The sequence below is a fragment of the Triturus cristatus genome, chromosome 8 (assembly GCF_964204655.1).
Source record: "Triturus cristatus chromosome 8, aTriCri1.1, whole genome shotgun sequence".
Lineage (NCBI taxonomy): Eukaryota > Metazoa > Chordata > Amphibia > Caudata > Salamandridae > Triturus > Triturus cristatus.
Window position 1 is genome coordinate 704,669,172 of NC_140591.1, and position 13,750 is coordinate 704,682,921.

The window sequence follows — 13,750 nt, forward strand, 5'->3', positions numbered from 1 at the left end:
GGCGCAGGGTAGAAGCATCCTGACCCCCCTAGATCTGTTCAGGGGGTTCCACAGGGACCCCCAGGTCAAAAAAATGCATTAAAAAAAAAAATCACATTTTGGCAAAATGCGCGCTGGGGTCGCAAATCCCGCCAAAATGTTTTAAAAAAATAAAGCGCGGGCTCCTGCGCTTGATTTAATTGAGGCCCCCAGGTGGGCCAGGTCCCGGGGGCATTCCCAAAAATATTAGCACTAGTTGGGAGCCCTCGATGGACCTGGGGACTGCCACCCCCAGGGCCAGCTCCTGCAGTGTCCCGGGGGGCCCACCCCGGGACCCTGTTGTTTGCTATGGCAGGGTGGGAGCTGTGCAGCTCCCACCCTGCTATTGCAAACTTGCTTTGGATTTTGTAAGCGAGAGCAGGAAACCTGCTCTCACTTCCAAAATCTAAAGGTTATTGCTTTTCCACATGGGGAGCTGCATGTTAACAGCTCCCAGTGTGGAAAAGCAATGCCAGATCCCGCAGGAGGCAGGGAGCCGGCGGGACCGTGGGGGCATTGGGGCTCCCTCCACGGTCCCCAACGGACAGGCCAGGCACCCGGGGGATGGGGTCCCCGGGGCGCATTTCAATGTATGAAAGTTTACGTTAAAAAAAAAATTGGAGTTGTGAGCCTAGCGTGGCTCTCAGTGTGGCCCCCTGGTGTGAACACCAAGGGTTGTGTGGTTCCCAGTGCGGCCCTCTGGTGTGAACGCGAGGGGAGCGCGGCTCCCTGCATGGCCCCCTGGTATCAATGCCAAGGGGTGCGTGGCGCTCAGTGCGGCCCCCTGGTGTGAAAGCAAAGGGGTGCACGGTTCCCAGCATGGCCCTCTGGTGTGAACGCGAGGGGTGCACAGCTCCCAGCACTGCCCCCTGGTGTGAACGCAAAGGGGTGCGCGGCGCTCAGTGCAGCCCCCTGGTGTGAACGCGAGGGGTGCGCGACTCCACGCAAAAATAATTAAGTTAATTTTCGGAAAAAAATAAGTTATATGTTGGGTTACTACAAGTACAAATATATTATCTTTATAAATAGTTTAGATGATCTCTTGATCTGATATGTACATTAAAGTTATATACATATTGTTTTAAAACAGAATTTTTTTTACGGGATTCGCCCACCTAGCGCGACCCGGCATGTATATGACGTCACGTGGGTCCCGGCACCGCGCGCCCATCGCATACCTAACTATAAAGGCAAAATTTCTATGGTTTTGTAGGAGTGAAATGTCCAACTAACTATAACGTCCCTGAAACCTATGTTTTTTTCAATGAATATATATATACATACATATAGATTTATACATATATATAATCTATCTATCTATCTATCTATCTATCTATCTATCTATCTATCTATCTATCTATCTATCTATCTATCTATCATCTATATATCTATATATCTAAATATATATATTTGACCTACTGCCAGTCACCAGTAGGTAGTTATAGTTAGAGCCTAGGGCCTCATTTCTAAGAATTGCCGTAGGGCAGTGCTGTAAGTCATTTTGCTGTGCTGTCCTACACCAATTCAAAAGAGCAGGAATGCACCATATTTTCAAGATATGGTGCATATCTGTCCTTTCAGCCAGCACCGGCCTGCAATTTGCCACCAACACAGGCACCTTTGCAACTTGGTGTAAGGTTGTCTGTGATGTTGGCATCATCTTTCTGTACAGGAAGGGGAAGTGACGCTCCGGCAGCGCAGGCCTCTTGTAAAAAAGGGCCTTTCCATAGACAAAGCATTTTTTGTTTTCCTAATAACTTTGGCGCAGTTTGTCGAATCTACACGAAATTTCAAAACTAGTACACCAATCCCTTCAGCTGCTGTGTGGAAAGTTTTGGTGTGATTCATCGAGTGGGGGCTAGGAAAAAGGGGGGTTTCAATCATGTTTTTCCCATGCAATGTCCTAAATAGATTTTGAACATGACTACAGCACAAACTGCTTAATGGAATTGCAACATATTTTGCAGAAAGCTAGATTTTGGGTCCAGAGATGGTGTTTTCTGTAATATGGAGTAAACCTGGTCAATAGTTTTGGAGTCATTGAAGAAAAAAGATTTATGTGTATCTCAAATCTCATGCTGAGATTTGATTGGCTGCCACCACTGTAGGAACGTAGGATCTGCTTCTTATGGTTACCCGCACTTTTTTTGCTTGATGTTGCACTGTTTTGACTAGTCTGACTGGAATCCTGATAATCAGGACCCCAGTCTATCTGCTTTCTCCCTTAAGTTGTCATGCATGTACTTAGGTACACTCCAGATTGGATACTGGGGTACCCTTATCAGTCCCTAGTATATGGTACCCATGTACCCAGGGCATAGGTACCCAGAGGCCTCCAAAGGGCTGAAGCATGTATTATGCTACCCATGAGAGGCTACTGCAACCTGTGTAAGATGGTGCTTGCATCACGTACATTAGATATAGATTCACTATATCTATAGGTCACTACACTTAAAACGTATAAGTCACCCCTATAAAAGGCCTTATCAATCCTGAAGGCAGGGTGCTGGGCTTTTAGTGAGATGGTGCCCCTGCAGCCTTCGGAGACCATTCTCCTGGGTTGCGTGTGACTCAGCCAGACATGTATGACATATAGGTAGAGGTACATTATAACTTTGCGGTAAATGCTATCTCGAAAACGGCTGCATAGAAACATATCGTATTTGGTATCAAACACCTTGGAATCATACCTCCACACCGATAACCGGTATGATTCCACCCTTCAGAAGCGAGCTCCGTGGGGTCACTGGTCTATCTGGTGCCGGCCTTCTCGACCCGGTCAGCACAAAATGGATGCTGGCGACCAGAGACACATTTCTGCCCTCCTGCTGCTGAGCCAAGCTAAAGCAGAGGAAGGCAGCACAATAGGAATCCTGTCACAGGGAGGTGTAACCACCTCCCAGACAGGAGGTTAAGCAGAGGAAGGCAGCACAATAGGCATCCTGTCACAGGGAGGTGTGACCACCTCACAGACAGGATTTAATCTACTGGGGCTGGGTGGGTGCACTCTGAGAGTGCCTGAAAGTCAGCACTGAGGGCACATTTGGAGTCCCTGTGCATAGACCAGCTCAAACCAGTTCTGGAAGCCATTGGCTCGTGCTCTGGGGCGAAACTGGACAAAGGATATGGGTGTAACCACCCCTCTGTCCTAACCTTTCCCTAAGAGGGTCCCCCAAATCTGTCCAACCCCCTCCAGTGGGTACAAAAGGGCTTACCTGGCTGTAAGACTTTAGATTTTATGGGGACAAGTGTTAGAACCTGGATCCCTAGTTTGCTGAGGTAGGTACCTTAGGCCAAGTAAGGACCCTGGTCTCTACGTCAGGGAAAGTAAGGATACCTTCTCAGATACTCCCTGCTCACCCCCTTGGTAGCTTTGCACGAGCAGCCAGGCATATCTTCAAGGCAAATGTGTAAAGTATTTGCAACCACGCTCCCAGTGACCCAATGGTGACACCACAAAAGAACTCCACACAAGTTTCATATAAAAACAAGTATAAGTTTATATAAAAAGATATATGATGAGACCACACAATAAAAATCCAACATATACGTATTTGTAATATAACTCCTGGCCGGATTATTAGGCCAGCCAGCTCTTGTAAGCTTTGGCAATATTAATGAGCAATTCTAGGTGATCCTATGCACTCCTAATGCAATGCTAAACAGTTCATAAGGCAAGAATCACGCACTTTGCAATGTAAAAATAATGCAGATCGTTATGCAAACTAATGCAATGCGTCATACAACAATCAGGCAGTTCGTTATACAGAAATAATGCAATGAGTAATGCGACAATCAGGTTGTTTGTTCTGCCCACTAATGCAATGCGTAGTACATCAATCAGGCAGTTTGTTAGGCAGAAATAATGCAATACATAGTGCAACAATCAGGTAGTTCGCTCTTCAAACTAATACAATGCATAATGCACAATCAGACAGGGCGTTATGCAGAAATAATGCAATGCGTAATGCAACAATCAGGTAGTTTGTTCTGCAAACGAATGCAATGCGTGATGCAACAATCAGGTAGTTCGTAATGCAGAATGAATGCAATGCGTAATACTCTCCCACACCGATCATGGTGCTTCAGATGGTCTCTCCGCCCCTTGTGCTGACTCGCGGTCAGTTTCCATCAACATATGTCCCCAACACAGGTCTGGTGTAAACGACAGTGCAGCTCCACGCTCCGGCAACAGTACTGCCACTTCTTGGCACGTACGGGCCGTGATACGAGCTGCAACAGAGGCTCGCACTGCAAGAAGGAGAGAGGCCGAGAGCGCCTCTCTCTGAGCCCGCACCCCACCCCAGGCGCCGACACACGTTACCTGGGAGGTGCGACCTCGCTCTCCTCTCCGCCTCTCGCGACCTGGGCCTCCGATGCGACTTGGTTGTTTTGGGGCTGATTACGATAATGAAGGTCTCAGGATGTAACAGAGCACACGCAAACAGCGTCAATGAGACTCACTTGAGTTCCAGGTGCACACGATCACAGGGTAATCCTCACGAAGGTCTCAGGCTGCACGAAGCATACACACACAGAGTTGCTGAGACTCACTTGGACTCCTGGTGCACACGCTCACAGGGCAATCCTCACGAAGGTCTCAGGCTGCACGAAGCACATGCACACAGCGTCGTTGAGACTCACTTGGACTCCTGGGGCCCCTAATCACAGGGCAATTCTTTTGAGGGTCTCAGACTGCAAAAAGCACACGCGCACAGCCTTGCTGAGACACTTGAACTTCTGGTGCCCACGATCACAGGGCAATACTTCCGAGGGTCTCAGGCTGCAAAAAGCACACGCACACAGGGTCGCTGAGACACTCTTGGACTTCTGGTGTGCACGGTCATAGGGCAATCCTCACAAAGGTCTCAGGCTGCACAAAGCATGCGCACACAGCGTCGCTGAGACTCACTTGGACTCCAGGTGCACACGATCACGGGACAATCCTCACGAAGGGCTCAGGCTGCAAAAAGCACATGTACACAGCATCGCTGAGACTCGCTTGGACTCCAGGTGCCCACGATCACAGGGCACGGCTTACGAAGGTCTAAGGCTGCACAAAACACATGCACACAGTGTCGCTGAGACACTTCTGGAAACTTTTGTGTTCTTGAGTTTCCACAGCAAGGATCCAGCTCACCTCGGGCCCTTGGGGTTAAGTTACTTCATGACACAGCACAGCAAAGTCCTTTCAAGCAGGGGGACACAGCACACAGCAAAGTCCCTTCAGCCTCTCCTTGGTTAAAGTAGCAAACTGCAGGCCAGCCCCAGAACACACAGCAAGGATCAGTTCTTTCCTTCAGTCTATTCAGCTGTTTCTTCCTTGGCAGAGGTTCCTCTTGACCACAAAGTAATTTCAGTCCTTTACAGTCTTGAACAGGTCCACTCCTGTTTAGTCTTGCTCAGTTCCATTCCAAAGTCCAGGGGTTTCAGCTCTCATAGTTATACCCCTAAATGTCTTTGAAGTCTGTGAGTTCAGGGGGGCACTGACCCCTGTCTAAACCATTTCTGGGTGTCTCCCTGCCAGTGACACCTTATTCCTTTGATAGTGGGGTCTGGATCCTTAATCACTCAGCAGGGGATGGAGCCATTGTTTTATGGTGGCAACCCAGGCTTCTTCACCTCCAGGGGCTACTCCACCCCCTACTCTCCAGATGCAGGCCAGCCTGTTGCTGTCTCACCTCCTCCCGTGCGTCAAGACAGTCCCCAGATCCTATCACTTTCAGATCCAGACAGTCAATCCACAACCAGGCAGAGAAACACAGAAATGTTAAAGCACAAAAACCCAGCCACTTTTAAAAGAGTGGTTTCTAAACACACAATGCAAAAACCACCTTCACCGAAAGATGTGTTATTGAATTGTGTGTTCAGACATACTAAACTTCACCTCTCCATCTTAAGCCTTTGGAAAGATAGGCTGGAAACATATTACACAGCCTTCTACATTCTTTTCTATGGGCAAGATGACCTTTCAACAGTAAAAAGCGAAATGGAAAGTATTTCACTGTCAGGACATGGTAAACACCTCAGTACCTGTCCTACCTTTCAAATACACTGCACCCTGCCCAGGGGGTACTTTGGGCCTACCATAGGGGTGTCTAATGTGCATAGAAAGGGAAGGGTAAGGCGTGGCAAGTGGGTGCACTTGTCAGGACAACATAGCAGTTTACCAAACGGCATGCAGGCACAGCAGTGGCAGGCCTGAGTTCTCTCTTTAAGGCTACTTGTGTAGGTGGCACAATTAGTGCTGCAGGCCCACTAGTAGCCTTTGCATTACCAGCCCTGGCACACATAGTGCACTTAACTAGGGACTTTACTAGTAAGGCAAACATACGAATCATGGACAACCAATTACCATGACACTTTACACAGGGAGCACTTGCACTTTGACACTGATCAGCACTGGCAAAGTGCCCAAAGCATCTAAGCCAGTCAAACAAAATCCATAACAGCATCAAAAATAGAGGAGGTAGAGGCAAAATGTCAGGGGTAATCATGCCAAGATATGCCAGGTCTAACAACAAGATTCTACAAGAAGAAACCACTGACCTTCGATCGTCTGGACACTGTGGACTTCGCTGGACTTCGACTGGGCCCGACTTTGTCTCCCACCCAATGCAAAGCTTTCTCTGTGCCCCTGCTCCATTTAGGCTCTGTGCAGGAGCCGTGGTGCACTAAGGACAACTGAAGAATCTCCCTTGGAGTGAAGGAGTCACCCCCCTGCAACTGCAGGCACCTCCATGCAACTGACTGGTCTGCTGCTCCCGAGCTCCTGCGTACTCCAAAGATTACAGCAACACAGGAGGTAGGTTTTTGAAGGTCCCTGATGTTGATATGCCCTCTCAGCAAGCTTGAGTCCACTGTCTCTCGTGGGGACTGCACAACTCGAACCCCTGAGCATCGCGTCCATTTGCAGTTGCATATGCTTGTTGGCAGTTCCCGAGCTTGTGCATTGGACTCCATGTAGTCCTGACCCTGAGCAGCATTTGCCCCAAATAACTCTGGCCTCCTCACACCGAGTGCCCTGTGGGATGGTACTTTGCAATCTTGCTCGAGGTCCCCTCGCGACTCCTGGTCCTTGGCCTGTGGGTCCCCCTGAGGGTCATTTTGATTTCTGTTAGGCTTTCCTGGTTGCCCCAGACATGCACTGACTCTCCATTGCTTGGTGAGGCCCCTGGACCTTGCTGGTCCACACGTATCCTGCTTGACCTTCCTGGGCTGCTTTTACCGAGGCTTGTTGGTGCTCCATCCAGACACCCACCCCTCAGCATTCGACATCCTTTGTGGGACAGCTCACCTCTGGCTCCTGGTCATTGTCGACATCTCATGGTCCTCATGGCTGCAGAGTCAAGCATCCCGAAGCACCCGACATAGGTGGGAATTCGTCTATCAAGCCCCTGGTCACTCTGAAGTGACCCAGGCTCTGTCCTCTCTGCTTTCAGGTTCCTTCCTTTCAGAATCCAGGCTTGGGTTCTTATGGACCCTTTTTACCTTCATGGCATCAGTACTTCTTCACAGCCCTCCATTGAGAACCACAGCAGTTTCCGACACCACTCCAGACCTATGCACCCGGCTCCTCTGGGATAGGTAACTCGGGTAGTATGGTATTGACCTCTTAAGCTCCAAAGGGTTTGCTCGAAGTCCTCCTAGAAGGGTCCTTAAACTTTAAAACTGTTACTGTGACTTCCCCATAGAATTGTATGGAGCCTGCGGTCATGTTACCACACTGCACCCATCCTCCGTGGAGTCCGTATCTACTCACCTTGGGCAGTTCCCTGGGTTCCCAGCGATTCTGTGTGTTCTAGACCTTGTCTTGACTCAAGTCGTGATTGTTATACTGCTATTTTAGTATATGGTCTGGTCTCCCCCTGGAGCCCACTGTGTATTGTGCTACTTACAACTATTCTTTTGATCTTGTATTGTGTGCTTTGTATTCTATCCTCGTGTTGAGGATACTAGAGAGTGTTATATTAATGAATACATATTTTTATATAACTACAGTGTGGTTCTCCTTTCATTTAGTCAATATAGGAGGTCATATTCTGATAAAACAAACTGCTTTACATTCCTTCATGATTAAGCCTGAAAGCTGGTCTCCTCAGCTACCACTATCATACCTTTCTAAAGGTTATCTTTGACCTTATACATCATAAGGGTTGTTTGGACTGGTGCAAGGTGCCCACTTTAATTAGTGGACAGCACACACCAGGCCAATGCCTCACAACCAGGAAGTGATGGCAGCCATGTTGGACTCGAACTTGGCCAAGTCCCAAAATATTAATAAAAAAAGACAAGAGGGCAGGGTAGGAATATCCTACCCGTTATATCTGATGGTGGGGCCAGGTGCCAGATTTTTTCCCCATGAAGTCATAGTGAATCCCTGGGACAATATAAAAAAACAAGTACTGTTTCATGCACTTGTTATTAGCCGCGGGTGAATCAGGTCCTGGGGTGCATCGTTTTTCATTTAAATTGGGAAGGGGATGCATGCAACCCCCCTCCCGGGCAAATTTCGTCCCCAGGGACCCATTGACCCAGGACCCAGCCTTTTGTAATATTGGGGGGTGGTACGTAGCCCCCCTCCCGGGTAGATTTCAACCCTGGGGACCACCATCCCCAGGGCCCGGCTGAAGCAGTGATGGGGCGGGGAACACATGGCCCCCTTCCCTGGGTCATTTTTTAACCCTGGGACAGCAACCCCTGGGGCCCGGCTGTGCAAACAAAGGGGAGAGGGGTGTCATGGCCTATCTCCCAGAAACATTAATGTTTTTCTCCCATTAATGGCTCATGAGACCTCATCCCCCAGGGCTGACCCCATCGATGTCCCAGTGTGCCCATCGCCTGGACATAGGAGTCTCCTTGCCCTGACTGGTGCGATCAGGGTACCCTGTGTTTGCACTTGCTTCATGGGAGCAGTTTTGAAGCTCCCACCAAGCAAGAACAAACACTGAGGTGCCGATTACGATCCGGTAAAAAATTTCCCCGTGCGACTCGTATCCGGTCTTTTTACCGTATGAATCGTACAAGTGCCTTACGAACTGGCAATCATGATTCGCATGGTAAAAAGTCCATACGAACCGCATTGGGAATCATTCCCCACACGTCCTCGGGTCGGAAAATGTGTCCGACACGTCCTCGTACGATTTACCGTACAAATGTGAAAGGTGAAGTCCGACCGAGGAATCACGATCCATCCCGTGCGTCCGAGGTTATAACCGTATGGAAAAAACACCGTCCGCACCGAACTCCCATAGCAACCATGGAGACATGTGCCCGCATACGCGCCCAACACTCCCCCCAGCCCCCGTACGTCCGACACGTACCCCACGTGTATGTACACCCCCACCCGTGTATGTACACCCCTGTACGTTCGAGTCCTACCCCCACCCCTGTACGTGTCGTACCCCCGTGTACCTACACCCCAGTACGTTCGAGTCGTACCCCCACCCCTGTACGTGTCGTACCACCGTCAATGTACACCCCTGTACGTTCGAGTCGTACCCCCACCCCTGTACGTGTCGTACCCCCGTGTACCTACACCCCAGTACGTTTGAGTCGTACCCCCACCCCTGTACGTGTCGTACCACCGTCAATGTACACCCCTGTACGTTCGAGTCATACCCCCACCCCTGTACGTGTCGTACCCCCGTGTACCTACACCCCAGTACGTTCGAGTCGTACCCCCACCCCTGTACGTGTCGTACCACCGTCAATGTACACCCCTGTACGTTCGAGTCGTACCCCCACCCCTGTACGTGTCGTACCCCCGTGTACCTACACCCCAGTACGTTCGAGTTGTACCCCCACCCCTGTACGTGTCGTACCACCGTCAATGTACACCCCTGTACGTTCGAGTCGTACCCCCACCCCTGTACGTGTCGTACCCCCGTGTACCTACACCCCAGTACGTTCGAGTCGTACCCCCACCCCTGTACGTGTCGTACCACCGTCAATGTACACCCCTGTACGTTCGAGTCGTACCCCCACCCCTATACGTGTCGTACCCCCGTGTACCTACACCCCAGTACGTTCGAGTCGTACCCCCACCCCTGTACGTGTCGTACCCCCGTGTACCTACACCCCAGTACGTTCGAGTCGTACCCCCACCCCTGTACGTGTCGTACCACCGTCAATGTACACCCCTGTACGTTCGAGTCGTACCCCCACCCCTGTACGTGTCGTACCCCCATGTACCTACACCCCAGTACGTTCGAGTCGTACCCCCACCCCTGTACGTGTCGTACCACCGTCTATGTACACCCCCCCACCCCTGTACGTGTCGTACCACCGTCTATGTACACCCCCCCACCCCTGTACGTGTCGTACCACCGTCAATGTACACCCCTGTACGTTCGAGTCGTACCCCCACCCCTGTACGTGTCGTATCCCCGTGTACCTACACCCCAGTACGTTTGAGTCGTACCCCCACCCCTGTACGTGTCGTACCACCGTCAATGTACACCCCTGTACGTTCGAGTCATACCCCCACCCCTGTACGTGTCGTACCCCCGTGTACCTACACCCCAGTACGTTCGAGTCGTACCCCCACCCCTGTACGTGTCGTACCACCGTCAATGTACACCCCTGTACGTTCGAGTCGTACCCCCACCCCTGTACGTGTCGTAACCCCGTGTACCTACACCCCAGTACGTTCGAGTTGTACCCCCACCCCTGTACGTGTCGTACCACCGTCAATGTACACCCCTGTACGTTCGAGTCGTACCCCCACCCCTGTACGTGTCGTACCCCCGTGTACCTACACCCCAGTACGTTCGAGTCGTACCCCCACCCCTGTACGTGTCGTACCACCGTCAATGTACACCCCTGTACGTTCGAGTCGTACCCCCACCCCTATACGTGTCGTACCCCCGTGTACCTACACCCCAGTACGTTCGAGTCGTACCCCCACCCCTGTACGTGTCGTACCCCCGTGTACCTACACCCCAGTACGTTCGAGTCGTACCCCCACCCCTGTACGTGTCGTACCACCGTCAATGTACACCCCTGTACGTTCGAGTCGTACCCCCACCCCTGTACGTGTCGTACCCCCATGTACCTACACCCCAGTACGTTCGAGTCGTACCCCCACCCCTGTACGTGTCGTACCACCGTCTATGTACACCCCCCCACCCCTGTACGTGTCGTACCACCGTCTATGTACACCCCCCCACCCCTGTACGTGTCGTACCACCGTCAATGTACACCCCTGTACGTTCGAGTCGTACCCCCACCCCTGTACGTGTCGTATCCCCGTGTACCTACACCCCAGTACGTTCGAGTCGTAACCCCACCCCTGTACGTGTCATACCACCGTCTATGTACACCCCCCACCCCTGTACGTGTCGTACCACCGTCTATGTACACCCCCCACCCCTGTACGTGTCGTACCACCGTCTATGTACACCCCCCCACCCCTGTACGTGTCGTACCACCGTCAATGTACACCCCTGTACGTTCGAGTCGTACCCCCACCCCTGTACGTGTCGTACCCCCGTGTACCTACACCCCAGTACGTTCGAGTCGTACCCCCACCCCTGTACGTGTCGTACCACCGTCAATGTACACCCCTGTACGTTCGAGTCGTACCCCCACCCCTGTACGTGTCGTACCCCCGTGTACCTACACCCCAGTACGTTCGAGTCGTACCCCCACCCCTGTACGTGTCGTACCACCGTCTATGTACACCCCCCCACCCTTGTACGTGTCGTACCACCGTCTATGTACACCCCAGTACGTTCCAGTCGCACCCCCAACACAACCTCCTAAGTACGGAGCGCACCCCAGGCCCCAACATCACAACCGCATGTACGAGTCGTACCAAGCCACACACAAGGACAGCACCGTACAACCAAATGGCCCATGTACACACCGTACACACGCTCAAAACGCATGGACACAACCAGGACAAAACAAAACAACATAAGAATACACTATTCGAATGGCACAAAGCCACTAAACATGGCCAACAAACACTAAAAAAAACACATTCACTGACCTGCAACTGCCAAAAACAAACAGAGGCCCTAAACACCACCACTCCTTATAACACACCCACCCAAACTTCAAACACAGCCACACCCACACACACAAACCATGAGCCTTTGCAACAGACTCACTGCTGCCAGACACCACAGACAACCTACAGCACCATACTACAAGCTTCACCACACCTTACACTTGCACACTTTCACACAACCACCTTCACAAACACCCCCTCATCACATTCACACACACACACACCTGCACAACCACACCCACACACCCACAACCATCCACACACACCCCACACCATCCACACCCCTCACCATGCCCACAACCAAGAATCCAAAGTTCAGTAACCGTGAGTTGGAGGTTCTTGTCGATGAAATCCTCAGAGTCGAGCCACAGCTCTTTGGAACATTGGTCAGAAACACCAGCATGGCAGCTAAAACAGCCATGTGGCAGACCATCATCGATGCTGTGAATGCTGTTGGGGACACCAGAAGGACCAGGCAGGAATGCCAATCCAGGTGGTACGATCTGCGGAGGAGGGTCCGAGCCAAGATGCAGGAGGAACACAACCAGGCCAACGCCACTGGAGGAGGGCCCTCCCGCAGACCCGTACACTACCAGCCCTGGGAGGAGAGGGTGATGGCCATACTGCCGGTGGAGGCAGTGGACGGATTAGAGGGACTCCGTGACCCGGGTGAGTACACAAACAACGCACCTCACATGGGGGGAACGTCATCCACAACCAAAATCACTAACAGGCACGCAACCACCCCAAGCTATCGCATGACTCAACCACACTCCATGAACACGCACATGCCACTGCCGCCACCATGCCCCATGCACCCAGCTGGACAATGTCAAGTCACAGGCCACAGAAGACACCAACACATGACACAGTAACCCGGATGGCGGGAGGGTGGGCCCCAAAAATCACATAATGCAACTCAGAAGCAGACAACAATGCCCTCTGCCCATATGGCCTAGGTCACAGCCAGACAAACACTGTGTCCCCACACAGGAAAGACTCGCCAGCAAATGGCGGATGCCTTGCATCAACACATGGGGGTGAAGGCACTGTTTTGCACATGACAGCAGCTAATGAACAGCCAACATTGTGAAAGAGTGGCAGCACACACCACCACAGCAGCAGCGCACACACAGACACTACACCCAATGGGTGCCTGGAGATCAGAAACAAACTCACTTCAACAAGCCAAGGGCCATTCAAAGATCTGCTAACAGTGTGTGCCCAGGAAGCTGGCCTGAGGTGACAGAGGGTGACACACAGAGGGAGGGAGAGGGGGACAGAGAGGGAGGGAGAGGGGGACAGAGAGGGTGGGAGACACAGGGACACGGACAGAGGGAGGAGGCTGACACACGGAGGGAGGGAGAGGGGGACAGAGAGGGAGGAAGACACAGGGACACGGACAGAGGGAGGAGGCTGACACACGGAGGGAGGGAGAGGGGGACAGAGAGGGAGGGAGAGGGGGAAAAGAGAGGGAGGGAGAGGGGGACAGAGAGGGAGGGAGAGGGGGACAGAGAGGGAGGGAGACACAGGGACACAGACAGAGGGAGGAGGCTGACACACGGAGGGAGGGAGAGGGGGACAGAGAGGGAGGGAGAGGGGGACAGAGAGGGAGGGAGAGGGGGACAGAGAGGGAGCGAGACGGACAGTGGGAGGAGGCTGACACACAGAGGGAGGGAGAGGGGGACAGAGAGGGAGCGAGACACAGGGAGAGCA